Here is a 15,598-nt window from a genome sequence, read left to right as displayed (position 1 = left end):
CGCAAGCGTTAGGTTCACCCAAACGTCACGTCCGGGACGCCACATCCGGTCTTTGTTTTTTCACGTTCGTGATGTCACATTCGGCCTTTTTGGCGGCATAATATGGCATATGGCAGGCTCGGAGTGCACGAAGCGGTGGATCGCTTATTTTTCGGGCTTTTGCTTCTCGTAAGTATACTTCGTCTTTGCGTTTGATGTGCATCTACTACGCGTAGCTAATCTTTCGACTGCATGATGCCATATATAGGTGTTCTGTGATGATACTTTATAGCCAGGTTCCTCACGAGCTTTTGTGATGCATTGCAGGGACCGCCACACCGGCCAGCCAGTGCTACAGTGTCCTAATGCAGAGAACGTATATTACACGTAACTGCGCTCCTTCAGAGTTATTTAGAGTCTTTGTCAGAAGCATGTAACAGTAACATTACTTGGTTACGGTGCTGCTACATGGCAGAATATTTGAATGGCAGATGTCCCGAGTGCGGCATGTAAGTACGTACGTACGCGCGCTTGTTTAGCCTAAATAAGAGTTTCTATTGTTCCCCAATGGAAATGCACATTCCTGATGCATGGTTCAGATCTGCCGGCTAAGGGCGGTAGTGAATAAAGTCACCAAATTGCGGCCTCGTTGCGGTCTCGCATTGCGGCCTCATTGCACGGTCGGGAAAAATTGCTTTAGAACCAAAATTTCGCTGCGCTGTCAGTAGCCATTCACTGATAAGCTTTCTACGCAGCGTAAAGCTCAGTGCAGATGTGATGGGGGTTGTGTGTGCGGTCGGTATGTGACCGATATTCCTGAACGCAGTGTCATTCAGCGATGTGCACAGCTGTGGCTGATTGTAGAATGTGGGCTGTGACAGGAGTGATGGGGACCATGCTCCTGCCTCGGCCAAGGTTGCAGCGATTTCAGAGCTGCAGGGATCGCCCAGGCAGAACCTAATCTCGGCCCTATGCTGCAGCTCCAGCTTCTTGAGACGGGCACGTGGTAGTGCCACGAGTGGGAGGACGTACCGCAGGCGTGAGGTGGCTACTGCATGGTACAGCCGCAGAGCCCACCTAGTGGTGCAGCTCTGTCCTCGGGCAACAAGCTGGGAGACTGCCTTGTGGACCCGGAGGACCTGGACATGCAGGGTCTTGACAGCAGGCAGCCAGGTCAGCCGGTGATGAACGTGTAGCCCCGGGTACGTCACTGCCGGGCTTCAAGGTCGCCTTCCAGTTGCAGCTGTGCAGCGGGCGGTTGCTCTTGGGTGGAGCAGCATGGCCTCCGTCTTCCTTGCCGAGATGGCAAGGCCAATGCAGCTCAGGTAAGCAGCGGCGGTGTCGAGGGCTCTTTGCAGAGCCGAGCGCGCACTGCTGTGGCTGTGTGGTGGATTTCGTACACATAGGGCGATGTGGTCCGCGTTGATGGAGGTATTCACGTGGTTGTGGGGGTCAGTCTGCAGGACAGCAGGCAGTTGGGCCAGGTTGAACAGGAAAGGGCTCACCACTGATCCTTGTGGGACGCCCTCTACCAAATAGGTCCAGGGCCTGCTGAACGACTGGATAGGGCAGGCCGTCAAAGGCCCCCTTCATGCCGATAAGCACCAGGAGCACAGCGTCACCGCAGGCCTTGGCCTCTTCCAGCGTGGAGACCACGTCCACGATGGAGTCCGCACTGCATCAGCTCCGCCGGAAGCCTATCTGCTCATCGGCCAGAAAGCAATGGCCTCCATCAGCTTGCAAGCAGCAGAGGTGAGTGAGACTGGCCGATAGGAGCTCACGTTTTTCAGCCGGCCTTCAGGATGGGGGCCACGTAGGCTGTGCGCCATGACTCCGGCACCTGCCCTGACTGCCAGATGTTTAAGCAGTCAAGCAGGTGCAGCTGCTCGCTGGCAGCCAGGTTGCGAAGCATTTGGGTTCCTGGTGCACTGGGCTCCTGGTGCACTGCGATGCTTGGAGCTCGTGCAGCGTCAGCGGGTCCTGGTAGATAGTCATAACCTGGCTCGATGGCCACCCTGGGTGGTGAGAGAGAAGGGAAGACGGAAAGGCAGGGAGGTTAACCAGGCTGAGTCCAGTTTGCTACCCTACACGTGGGAGGGGAATGGGGAGTGAAAGAGGAAGAGAGAGAACTTAAGTGTAGGATGTCTATAGTTGGGCACTCAAGTCTGTTGCCCTCAGGCAGCGAAAAAGCGCTCGGACTGCTTTCTGGGCCAATGAACTGTGAGGCCAGGCTCCCAAGACTGGATGACAGGCCATTTACAGAAGCGAAGACCCTGTGTGGTGGTTGTGCAGGCAGGTAGGCAGGCTGACGGAAGGCTGCCCTACCTTCAGGATGGCTGCACTGCGTGGTACAGCCAGCGCAAACTGGTTGGCGAGGAGCTCCGCAAGGGCCTCTTCGCTGATGCTCAGCGTGATGGCCACGGCGAGGACAGGTTGTAGGCTTCCTCTCCTGCTGGTGAGGGATTTGAGCAGTCTCCAAGCCAGGGGTCCCCTGGACCTGCCCTCGATGGCAGAGCAGAGGCTCCTCCTGCGCCGGGCTTGGCGTCTGCAGCGGGCATCTGCACGTCTGTACTCGGTCCAATGCTCTGCCTTGCCCGTCCGGATTGCTCCACGCTCCATACGGCGCCTGGAGGCACGAATGTTGAGCAGGTGGAGGTCCGGAGCGGGGGTATCTGGTTGGGTAGAGCACTGAACGGTGGCAGCCTGAGCACAATCCACGATGGCGCTCAGGAAGTCACGGCCATCGTCCAACTTGCTGCAGTGCTTCCGGAACAGGGACCAGTCTGTGACGTAAGTTCTTGACCTAGGCCTTCTCCCAGACCTGGGGCTGATCACAATAGGGAAGTGGTCAGACCCCCATTTGTCCGAAGTTGTGGCCCAGGAGTAGGAGCACTGCTCAGTGTTGAGGGAGAGGTCAATGGCCGTGCGAGCTCTGCGGTAGACGTAGGTGGGCTCCCTGGTGTTCCAAGGTCAGCAGGCCAGCTCAGCTGATGGCATCTGTGAGGCCTTTGCCTCAGCGGGTGCAGCTGCGGCTTCCCCAATCCGTATGGTGTGCGTTGAAGTCACTGCACAGGACTGCATGCCCACCAAGGCGAACAGCCAGCTGGATGAGGCTGGAGGGATCCCACGGCTTTCCTGGACGGATGCAGATGCTCGCCACAGCCGTGTCCTGGCTGCCAAGGCGTACCACAACGGCGCATGACTCCAAGGGGCCACCGGCGATGTCAGCAACAGGTAGAACAGCACGCGCCAGGGTGCTGCGGACATAGATTGCCGTGCGTGGCTTTCCTGGCTTATGGACTCCATCTAGGCAGGGTGCCGCAGTGCAACTGCGTGTGGCACAGGTGGTGGCACCCGAGTAGTCAGGAAGCCGTAGGTTCTCGGCCACGGCATATGTCTCCAGCAGTGCGAGTACCGTATAGTGCGGAATATAGGTTGAGGTTTTTTCCCAAAAATATTACTAAAAGTTCACCCCTTGACTTACATACCGGCTCTTGGCACAGCATGAATAGTCGTCTGGCAGCATGTAGGAGCGCAGACCTTTCGGCATCCACATTGTTATCGCCCCCTTGGTGACCGACGCGGCCCAACTCGCGGGCGCTGCGCGGTTCTTTATTCTGACGAAGTTCTTTATTTTATGGCGCAGTGCACCCGGAGCTCAAAGACAGGGTGGCGGATTTTGTCCGCGAGCATCGTGCCAGATCTTTGCCAGTCACAGCAGAACTCATCTGCATCAAAGCTATTGAGATCGCCCGAGAATCCGGACTGCCCAAGGAACAATTCAAGGGCTCCATTTATTGGGTTCGTTGCTTCATGCAACGCAAGGGATTCGCACTTCGACAGCGCAATTCAATCTGGCAGAAGCAGCCAGAGGCATACGAGGACAAGTTGGTCGAATTCCAGCGCTATGTTATCTGTCTCCGGCAGCAGCATGGCTACATGTTGGTACAGATCGGCAACGCTGATGAAATGCCGGTGTGGTTCGACATGCCGTCGCTCACCACAGTGTGCGAACGCGGCACAAAAGAAGTCGAGCTTCTTTCTACGGGGAACGAGCATTCACGGTGATGCTCGCGTGTACGTGTACTCGCGTGTAAGAGGAAGACGCTGCCGAAAGAGGCTTTCCCACGGGATGTCGTTCACGTGAATGAAAAGGGCTATATGGATGAGGCCCTCATGCTCAATTGGATTAAGACCGTCTGGAATCGGCAACCAGGGGCACTCTTGCGGTGTCCGAGCATGCTCGTCTTGGATGCCTTTCGCGGGCACTTGACCGCAGGATTGAAGCTGGCACTCCGCGACGGGAGGACGGAACTCGCCGTCATTCCGGGAGGCATGACGTCAACACTTCAGCCACTGGACGTCGTGCTCAACAAGCCTGTTAAAGACCGTGTCCGTGAACAATATAATCAGTGGATGGCCGGCGACAACCTGATGACCCCAACCGGCCAGCTGCGCAGGCCGCCTCTCGTCACTGTGGCCACATGGGTGTCGCAGGTTGTGCTTGCTGCCCGACGATACGGTGGTGTGGGCATTCAAGAAGTGTTGCATAAGCAAGAAGTGTTGCAAAATTTTTTGCATAAGCCAGGAACGCACACAGGAGTCCAAAGAACTTTGTCACCAGGAGAAAAAGTTACAGCACAGTGGGTCGAGTCGTAACGAAACTTGCGAGCGTCCTGGGAGACGTCGGTGTTAAGCGGGGCGAGGCGTCTGCACTCTGCGAGGCGAGACACAAACTGTTCCAAGAAAGGAACTGATGGGGGTACAGGAGTCGAAAGGAATGATACATCAAGAATGAAACTTGGTGAACAGCCATAGATGAAGAAAAAATGTTAAAATCCAGTGGTACGTTGCGTAGCCATGTTATAGGCGAATGTCATGAACGACAGGATTGCATCCCCGTTTGTGTGGCCAGGGTAGATGTACAGTCGCATGCAATATGACTTGCAACACTCTTGTTCGTTGTTCAAGGGGCTCCACGGCTGCGCAGCAGCTCTGACATTCGAAATAGCAGTTTAATAGACACCACTAATTGAAGCTGTGTTTCGGTCTGGAACTTACCATGTGTCTGCACAGCCGTACAGCCTTGGAACCCCTTCGACCACGGGCACCGGTGTTGCAATTCATATTGCACGTGACTGTACATCGCAATCATCAAGCTGTTGGTCTGCGGATGGTAACTGGAAGTCGTATTGCGAATTGTGTTAGAGGCGCACAGAACTTCGGTAAGGATAGAAGAGAGGAAGACTGCTGCGGTCACTGAGGAGAACGTGCGGAGCGCTGCGGTGTAAGATAATGTTGTGTAGAAAGAAATCGGCGACTTCAGCAGCAGTCCAGGATGGTAGAGATGCTGTCTCCGCATAGCGTGTTGGATGGTCTACGGCCGTTGCAATCCAACGATTTCCATGTGAGGTCATGGGAAGAGGACCGTACAAGTCTATTCCAACTACTTCAAAAGGCGAAGCGGGACAAGGCAGAGGTTGTAAAGAGCCAGAAGGAGCTGTTGGGTTTGCTTTGACAATGAACGCAGGGTGCAACATACTTCGCAACGGCTGAAGATGGGCCAGGCCAGGAGCAGCAACTTCATATTCTGTTGTAAGTCTTGTGGTAGCCTAGAGGACCAGTCGTCGCATGATCGTGAAAGGCTTCAAGCACCTCACATTGCAGAGAACATGGTATGACCGGGACCCATTTGTTGCCATCGATGTGATAAATGTTGCGATGTAAAACCCCATTGTGCAGCTTGAATTGATTAACCCTTTCGCTGTCGGACCTTTCTGGCCGTGACGCACCCCCAGTGTCGGCTTGGTTTCAGGGAACGAGCATAACAGGGAATGAACATAGCAATTTATTTTTGATTATGATTGGTATACAAATAACATAGTCAATGCAATATGCACATTTCAGTATTCTGCAGCTGTTGGTAAACATCATCATCATCAGCCTGACTATAAAATCCGTTCAACATCCGAATCTGACGATGCGGAACCCTCTTCCTCGCATGCGACTCTGTCCGAGTCCGAATCCGAGCTCGGCTCGTATTCTGAATCGGAATTGAGCCACCGCTCCAATGAGCAGACGAAGGTCCCGCGCGCTGAGCCATCCGAAAGTAACCGCGCGCAGGGAGGATGCGCTTTCAGTCGCCCGCACAACGGAGAGCAATGGGACGTTGCGTGATCAAGAAGACAGAGGGAGATGGAAAAAGGCTAACAAAGTTCAGGAGGCTTTACGTTTACTGCTGCAAGCCGGAAGCGAAGGTGCGGCGAGAGAGCGAAAGCATCAACGAGTCACTCTTTTCGGAGAGGCAACGGCACGTGCGCCTGAACTTGACGCGCCGTAGCAGGCACACCAACAGAAGAAAAATAAAAACCTTCAAACCAGTGAAGATGGCAGAACAACCCTTGAACCCATAACCACACGTGCGCGACGCATGATACAGCGAACACCGGAGCCACCGCTCACTCAGCAAAGAGAAAGTGGGGAGTGGCAGTTGCGCCGTACTCTTCAATACATGGAGTAACACAGGTCGGGGCGAATGTACGAACTTGTAGAAAGAGTCAACAGATAGCGTGGCCAATCCAGGAGCGCCAGCTTTGCGCTGTGGCGCGAAATTTTGAACGCACGATAGAGAACGTACCGGTACGTCAGTGACACTGTGGGGGTGGAAGCGCGATGACGTACCGGTACGTCCGTGACAGCGAAAGGGTTAAGTTGTCGACGAAGTCAGGCGTTTGGAGGTGACGAAGAATCTTCCATGCGTTGGAGAATAGTTCAGCAGTATGGGTCGATGCGTTAGTGGGACACAAGGACAGATGGGCTGTTGTGTCTTAGCCATTCGAGGGCTACAATGGGTAAAGCCGATGAAGAGGACTCAGGACGTACACAATCGCGGAGAGGTTATGGTGAATCGTCATGATTCGGCAGAGGGTAGCAAGAGAGAGCATTGGTGTCTTGATGCTTCTTTGCAGCCCTGTAGGTGACATTGAAATCGTACTCCTGTAGGTGAAGCACACAGCAACTCAGGTGACCTGATAAATTCTTTAGCGATGAAAGCCAGCACAGTGTGTTATGGTCGGTAACAACTGTGAAATGGCGGCCATGAAGACATGGGTGAAATTTTTGCACGGCCCAACAGCAAAGCACTCCTGCTTGGTTACGGTGTAGTAATTTTCTGCACTGGTTAGTGCACGACTAGCCTAAGCAATTACTCGTTCGTGGAATGTGTTGTCGCATTGTAGTAGAATGGCACCGAGACTGACTGCTAGCGTCGGTGTGAAAGATGGTGGGCGCGGTTGGATCAAAGTGGCGCAGTACTGGGTCTGACGTCAGGGCATGTTGCAAAAGCAGGAAAGCATGTTCACATTCGTCGGACGAAACAAAGGGTGCATTACTGGGGAGGAGTTGATGGAGCGGGGACGTAAGTGTAGCGAAGTTGCATATGAAGTGCCGGAAGAAGCAAGTCCAAGAAAACTGTGCATGTCTTTTTGACGCAGTGGACACAAAATTCGAGGATGGCAGTAAGCTTCTCGGGGTCTGGATGAATACCTTCTTTGCAGACTATGTGCCCCAGAACTTTGATGGCCTTGCTGGCCAAACTGCATTTGTGTGTGTGTGTGTGTGTGTGCGCACGCGCACACGCGCGTGTGCGTGTGTTGAGCTGCAAACCAGCATTTGCAAGACAGGCAAGGACTTTATCAAGATGTTGCAAATGTTGTGAGAACATGGTTGAAAACACAATGTCGTCGAGATAGCACAGACAGGTTTTCCATTTCAAGCCACACAAGACTTATCGATCATGCGTTTGAATGTGGCAGGCACATTGCAGAGTCCAAAAGGCATTGCACTGAACTCGTAGAGCCCATCAGGGGTAGCAAATGTCGTTTTTGCTTTGTCGGATTTGGACATCGGTATTTGCCAGTAGCCTGGTCTAAAGTCAAGGCTAGAAAAATACTCAGCACCGTGGAGTGAATCTAGTGCATCATCCATCCGTGACACGGGGTGAACATCTTTGTGCACGATTTTGTTCAGCGCACGGTAACAGACGCAAGAACACACTGAGCTGTCTTCGTGACAATTGCAACGACATGAGTGTCAACAGCTCAAGTGACAGTTGATCCACGAGGCAACAGTTGGGGTTCGATTTGGTTTATTGCAGTAAGCAATGCAGACCCCTCAGAGAAGCGAATAAGGCCAGGGGTAATCAGAATTGCTCGAGATAGGGTATGGTCATAGGGTACAATGAATACGCCGCCATCCACAATGTTACAGGAGTTGACACCTATAATCTTTTCTCTAGGTGGCCAAAGAACGTAATCGGAAGAGGTGACGAGACGAATGCATTCTTCGTGGTTAGGAAGAGAATTGCCAGTGGCATCATCCAGTTGTGTGAGGCGCTGACGACAAGAGATAGAAGCAAACGCCAAAGATAAGAAGTCCCACCCCAAGATGAGTTCATGGGTCACTCACGAAATACCGCAAAAACAATGTGGTGAAGAATTTAGTCTATGGACACACGAACAGGACACGGTGCGATTGGACGAATAATAACCTTGGTCGCTGCACAAAGAGAAAGGCCGGAGTAAGGCAATTCTTGTGTTTTATAGAGTCCCAAACAGTCACATGGCAATAATCGCCAAGCGTCTTGTAACATGGAGCCACCTCAGAATTGCGCCAAACAAAGATGATGGATGCAGCCAGTCTTGCCAGATAACTACATTTTGACTATTCTGTATTGTTTGCATTTTTTGTGTAAAAGGAATTGTCGCAGAGAGTTTTATCTTCAGTGGCCTTCAGTTGACGTCATCTGCTACAACTAGCACATAAGTTAACTCCATAGCACCACTAGGATGGAGACATTGTGTCGTGGGGTGCTTCCTTAAAAGTGGACAAGAAGATTCTAAAGGAAAAGTGTGAGATGGTCACAGTAATAACCAAGGCATTTGGCATGGGAATGACCCAGCTATGAAAGTATTATCAGATGTGGACAAGCATATAATACTAAATGGCGCCTTGCACGAGTCCCAAGTGTCAAATGTAATGAGTATTGTGCATTGAAAGGGCCAAAAATGTTTTGTACATGCAAGGGAACACTATGGGCATTTGATAACAGTTGCTTAGATGTACTACATTAACAGGAACCAAACGAACTCCCTTAGACATAAGCATGCAGCAAATTCAAGGACTAGATGAAGCTTCAAAGAAGTAACTGCATTTCATGTAGGATAGGTGTGAATGACCTTTGTGCACGAGATCAGTGACAAAAACACTAAATGAATGCAGTACAGTGTCTGTATCATATCTTGTGCAGACCAAACTAGCCTGGAGTTTCAGCGTTCCTTGTCAGTTCATTTAAATAGGCACTACATTGTTCAAAGTGCAATATTGTTCTACAAAACATAATATGCAAGATGTAGCATGCTAACCCTCGTGGCTCAACAACTACTGAACCGAAACCTCAATGAGCAGTGAAGCTTCCTTGTAATTTTCATCGTAACCATACTTTCGCTCTTGAAAGTGAACCTCTTTAGTGAATTTGCTTGTGTATTAATTTTTCTTTAGGCAAGTATTTTTTATACATGTTAATGTCTCAATCCTGCTTTTTCTTTCCGGAGCTAAAACAAAATGCCTCTTATTTCACTTTGATCTTTTGACCTAGGAAGCCATCATCTGGTGCTGTGTACAGCAAGCACATGCTTCGGGCAAGGAGGGAGCCAGCACCATATCTACATCAGCAAGAACCTCGGTGCTCAAAATAAACATTTTCTGTGCAAATACCTGTCTTTTTATACTTCCAGCATGAATTAATAAGTTTCTTTTGCCTTCACATGCAGGAAGGTTTATAGGAATAAATAGTGACTGTTGAATGCCCAGGAAAAGCCTTGAAGCCATTCTACTTGTACAGTGATAAAGTACATGTGTACTTGACCTTGATAGTACAGAAACGAAAGGCAAAGTAACAGGCAAAATGCTCGGGGCAGCAGTTGTATAAATGGTAGATGAACACAGCTAATTGTGCTGTCCAGTTTCATTCAGTTTGACCAAATGTTGCAAGAATTGCCTTCAATATGAATCATTCAGTTTAGCCAGCTAAAGTTGAACTCGTACAAACTTTGGAATGTCTGCTGGGAATTTTAGCATAAATGGTATGTGTGCATCCTTCAGCAGCACCACAAGCCCAGTAAGGTTTTTGCGTTACTGTCCCCCCTCCCTTGGGGTTATTGCAGTGTCTACTTCAAGTGCTTGAGGGTATAATGGAAAATGACTCCATTCTCCAATGAGAAGGCTATATAAATATGCAGGACAAGAGCTTGTAGGCCTGGTTATAAGCATGAATTAGATTTGTATAGACCAAAGGCAATATGAATACAATATGTTAAATTGCATCCATATTTGGGAACTGCCCACATCGAAGGAAAGAAAGTGCAATACTTGCAGCCTACCAACATAAACATCAGTCTAGGGAAGGATTCTGTAAGGATCCACTAAGTGGACTGTTTCAGCACACACTGATTAGGTAGAGCTATAAGCTGGTAGAGCAAGTGGCAATCATCACCATGGGCTCTCGTGCTCTATTCATTCAGCGTGTACTGGAATGGACAGTCCACTTAGTCAACACTTACAGACTAGCCCCCTAGGGCTGTGGAAGCACGCAGTATATTAAGCTTAAGTCTGGAGTGCTACCTTCTGCTTATGTGGCAAGTCCTGTTTACCTGTTCCTTTCAACTGAGAGCTGAGCACTGCCTAGGTTAAGTCAGAAAAAGCAACCAGCGTCCATGGAATTCAAACTATTACTATTTGCCCTATATAAGGGGACAGTGAAGCCTAAAATGACACTTGACTTGGGCCATATTTTTCGCGATATGCCCGAGAATATTGGGATTTCCCATCAATTTTACCCTTCCTACATCACATAGTGAACAACCTGAAAACTTAACATTGTTGCGCAGAGCGATGAAGGGTCAGGATTTGAGCGAGAAAACAACACATGACACCTGAGCGCAAACTATGAACTGGTTTATTTTTCTGCAAGTGAAGCGTACATAAAGCCTACACGCATGCACAGGAGTCCTCTTCCCGGTCTACCTACACCCTCTATTGTCAGTGATTATGCTAATCTCTTTATTGCTGAGTGAAATAGACGGCGGGCTGACACATGAGCCCTGTGGGTCCACCTTGAGGTTGTATGCTTCCACGACTTGTCTTTTCCTTTGGTTCCTACTTTTCAGCAGAATCATTGCCTTGTGATAATTACCAGTTGATAGTTTGTGCTCAGGTGTCTATTGTTTTCTCGCTCAAGTCCTGTCCCTTTGTCACTCCGCACAACAGTGTTAAGTATGTTGAACCAACTAGCACACTGCACAATTTTCCTGATCTTGAAAACAATTGTAAACTAAAGTCCGTGAGAAACAAAGTGTTCTGTCATGACATACAGATTTATGCATGATCACTTGGCTATATAAAAATACAATTTTAGCCAATGTTAACGAAGAGCTTCACTTCTGGAGTTCACTTAAATAATGTCTGTGATGCATTGTGACAGTACGAGGTCCTGGAGATCCTACTGTGGAGATATGTCAACATTGAGCCTATTCCTGTTTAATCTATGGATAGATGCCTTCACGAAGAGTTGGAGAAAGTGCACAATACAATGTTTTATATCACATGTAATAATTATGCTGTGATAAAGTGTACACGCTGAGCTTAATGTTTTAGAAAAGCTCAAGAAAAGGCTCCAGAATAGGTATGATGGATAGGCAACCTTTTATTTGGCTCTCTTCATAGTGAAATCTAGACGCATCACCTCAGCCACACTTAGTAAAATCTGTGGGCTCGTACTGCCCATGCCTTTACTGCACAAGTTGCCTTGGTGCTCCCAGTCTTGACAGGTAACACTTAAGCACACTCTCATGCACGTGTTTGTTCCAAAGCCACAGTTGCTAACTAAAGTAACTCCCACATGCGATTCTGTAACTCTAGACCTAACTGCAAAAACGCATGCAGTACTACGAGTTTGGCATGGAGTCCACATGACATGTGCACAACTTCAAATTTCGTATAGGCAACAGATAACTGGTAACCTGTTAGAGTAACAAAATGGATGCCAAGGAAAATTCACCCAAAGCCTTAGGCGGGAAAATGAGGTGTTGTGATGAGGTAAATAGCAATCACATTTGACCGACTGACTAAAAGCCGGCAGGGGTATTGCATTTGACATGATTGAAATGAGCTGCAGCACGGCATGGTAACTGTGGCAGCCTTTACAATGCCGCGCTCTCTGAATTACACTTATGTGCATCCATATGCTGCAGCGACCAACTGTTTTTATTCAAGAAAGCCAGGTTTGTGGTTCAGCACACATCATACGCTGGCAAACTCACTGATGAGTCAACTCCCTGAGATCATCCCATGAGTCTGAGTGAGCCCAGCTGAGCAGTATTTTGGCGAGTTTGAGCCCGAGTGTGCTCGGCTGAGTAGTATATTCTTATGAGTTCAAGTGAGCAGCTAATTATAATTTTGGCGAGTCTAAATAGTGAGTTCCTATTATTTTGCCAACATATATATGGTCCGTGTACTTTCGAAATTCAGCTACGACACCTGCGCATAGGTTGGAAATTAAGCTTCTCGCCAAGTGACTACTGCATAAATGATCATAGAGCTAGAGAAGAACGATACGCCTTAATGATGCAGCGTGCCGCGCGGGATCCATGTGTGCAGCGTGCCAGTGGATGGGTGCGTGTTTGAGAAATTAGGGGGTTTCGACCCATCCACAGATAATTTACATAATACCTTTCTCCATAGTGTATTATTGCGATAGCAATTTTTGGACACCCTAAGCGAATTTTCGCCATCGCCCTGATGTTTGGTTTAAAGTCCAAGTGTGACAAAATTTATAGTGCTCCGTTGCATCCCACATGCTGGGGTTAATTGCGAATGAAAGGGTGCGATTGTGAGCCGAGAAGGATGGCAGCTTTATGCGCGCTGTCCACGTCCCGTGATCAAGTGCGCGCTAGGGTCAGAGAGCGCGCGACGTCTCTTGCCCGGCCGTGCCCATGCATATGGCTGTCCGTGCGCAGCAGAGTGCATATACACGGCCCGCGCGTGCCACATTTTTTAAAAGTAATTTGCGGCCGGTGTAAAGGCGGCAAGCCGACGTGGCTGCTGGTTTCACGAGTGTTGGAAGTAGCGATATCTAAGTTTCGGGCGAAACTTAGAGAACAGTGACTTCCTTAGAGGGGCCAAAATTTTGGGGCGCATGAGCGGCACGTACAGTAGAATGCAGTGTTCCATTGTAAAAAAAAAATTGATGTAACAAAATAGAGTGCTGAGTGTTACGTCTTTGTTACATCAAGGTTCAACAAAAATTAAGCGCTGGAAATCAGCGCTGGACGCACATGCAACTCCTTACTCCACACTGAAAACATTTGAGAAAACATTTTTTTTAAATACTTTGTACATTTGTATAAATCCCTACCTGCGGATATTCCTCTGGTTTAGCCTAATTATGTGCTGCCTACTTAACTTACTGACGCAGCATACGTATCATTGCGAAATTTATAATTTTTTGCTTTTAGAAAAAGCATAGAGTTATTGAATTTTGCGAACAGAAAAGAAAATGCAACTTCCAATATAGCGCGCTTCCTAGGCTAAGGCTATTAAATAGCTACAATGTTCAAGGAACGTGCTGTTTCCATGAGTGGTTTACTCATGCAGTAAGATGTACTGCTCCTACACCTTGTAATAAAAAGCATATGCATCGACACATAGCAGCTGATATTCTTGCTTATTTTCTCATCACAGAGGTAGATGGGGCACATGAACCAATATGCTCACACAAATCAACGTGACCAACTACTGCGGAGACATGGCAACGAATTCTTTGTTTACCTTGTACACCACAAGTGCGAGGTTTGCGCATTAATTTGACTTCATGAAACCCTATTTATACTACAGGCTTTACGGCAATGCTTGCATGCAGTGCGGTGAAGTGCTCGACGAAGCTGCACATATTATATGATTTATTTGATATTAACTCGAGATGCAAACGTTTGTGCAGGCAGGCAAGCAATGTTTCCATTCACGCAGCGCACCAAAATAGCGAGGTATATGCATTGATCTGGTTTCATGACATCGTACTTTTGCCACTAGCTTTACGGCAGTGCTTGTGTATAGTGCTACGAAGCACGACGGAACTGCACGTTATTATACGGTGTGCTTGAAATCCACTCGAGATGCAAACGTTTGTGCAGGCAGGAAACGAATGATTTAATTCACGTAGCACAACACGAGAGCGCGCTCTATGCAGTCCTTTGATTTAATAAAACTCTATTTCTGCCACAGGCTTTACAGCAATGCTTGTGTAGAGGGCTGTGAAGCTCGACGCAGCTGTAACAACATCCCACAGTACACCCGATTTTTACCGAGTTTGTTTTAAAGGGCCCCTCACAGGCTACATAACAAATTTTGGTTATACACTGAAAGTCGTTACGTGCCCTCTAAGAAGTGTTCTACCGCAAGCATTTTTCAAATTGGTTCATTAACAGCAGATAGAGAATGATTGAAGTGCCGCGAACGCATGATTTCAGGAGGCGAGCGTCGCCGCCTATATAAACACTCTCTCGACATTCCCCGTTTCGCCTGTGTAAGCAAATTTCCTTCACTGCGTTCTCCCATACCGGAGCCGAGGGGTCGCGGCGGGTATACCCTGCCGTATTCTTTTTTTTCACCGTCACCGGCACACTTCCGGTGACGGTGTCGCGCGAGGTGTTGCGCTTGTCTCGTTTCCTGTAGCGGACGATAATGCGCGCTCTACACGAGAACACGTGATTAGCGGTATAAGTTAGTGCCCCAGCACTGAGGCAAACGCGAGAGGATAAAAGAGCATTCATGATCGCAATGTTACACAGTAGACAATGACGTATAGTTTCGTTCTCTGCGCGCGTGCAAACGTCGGGAAAAGGAGACGAAACGGAAATTCATCTCTCTTGCTACAGTGCGAAGTAAAACAAAAGCACCCAGACATTCGGGTTGTATTTTTCATTATTTCTCTAAACTTTAATTAGTTCACTGCAGCAACAGATTCAACAAATAACTGATGCTGCCTTGAATCTAAGTCACGTGTCACTCTCAGTGCCATCACAGCACAGCCTGTGCTCCTATGCAGCAGCAAAGTTACGGGCATTCATCTGCTTGCTGCTGCGATAACATTATGACACTTTAACTCAGAGGTACGATTTTTGTTGTGTGAGATTATAGATAGCCAGTAGACTACTTGTCTGATGTTAAATGCTATGACCCACTGGCAATCCACGATGCACTCAACGAAAACGTTTTTATGCTGTGTGTGGCGTGACTCGCCAGTGACCCACACGCAAGAATTCTCGCTCTTGTGTTGCCATCTGAGGTTTGAAATTGCAACTAATATATATTTTATGCGAAGCATATTACGAGGGCTCAACCCAGCTCCTCAGGCGCGGCGGTGACCATGAAATCACGTGACACCGTGACGTCACGACAGAGGAGAAGTGGCTTTGGCTCAACTCTTGCAAGACGGGCTGGGTGGGAATCGAACCAGGGTCTCCGGAGTGTGGGACGGAGACGCTACCACTGAGCCACGAGTACA

At 48.9% G+C, this 15,598-nt stretch overlaps 1 long non-coding RNA gene across 1 annotated transcript; it reads left to right on the top strand.

Annotated features, from left to right (window-relative positions):
- Positions 1–57: 57 nt before the first annotated feature.
- LOC139048172 (uncharacterized) lies at positions 58–9,744 on the top strand. Its single transcript, XR_011507605.1, has 3 exons — positions 58–1,304; positions 1,436–1,731; positions 9,635–9,744. It is a non-coding gene; the product is annotated as an uncharacterized lncRNA (long non-coding RNA).
- The last annotated feature ends 5,854 nt before the right edge of the window (positions 9,745–15,598 follow it).

Source organism: Dermacentor albipictus, chromosome 7 (assembly GCF_038994185.2).
Source record: "Dermacentor albipictus isolate Rhodes 1998 colony chromosome 7, USDA_Dalb.pri_finalv2, whole genome shotgun sequence".
NCBI classification, from domain to species: Eukaryota; Metazoa; Arthropoda; class Arachnida; order Ixodida; family Ixodidae; genus Dermacentor; species Dermacentor albipictus.
The sequence above is the reverse complement of the archived record's forward strand: the minus strand, read 5'-3'. Positions and strand labels throughout refer to the sequence as shown.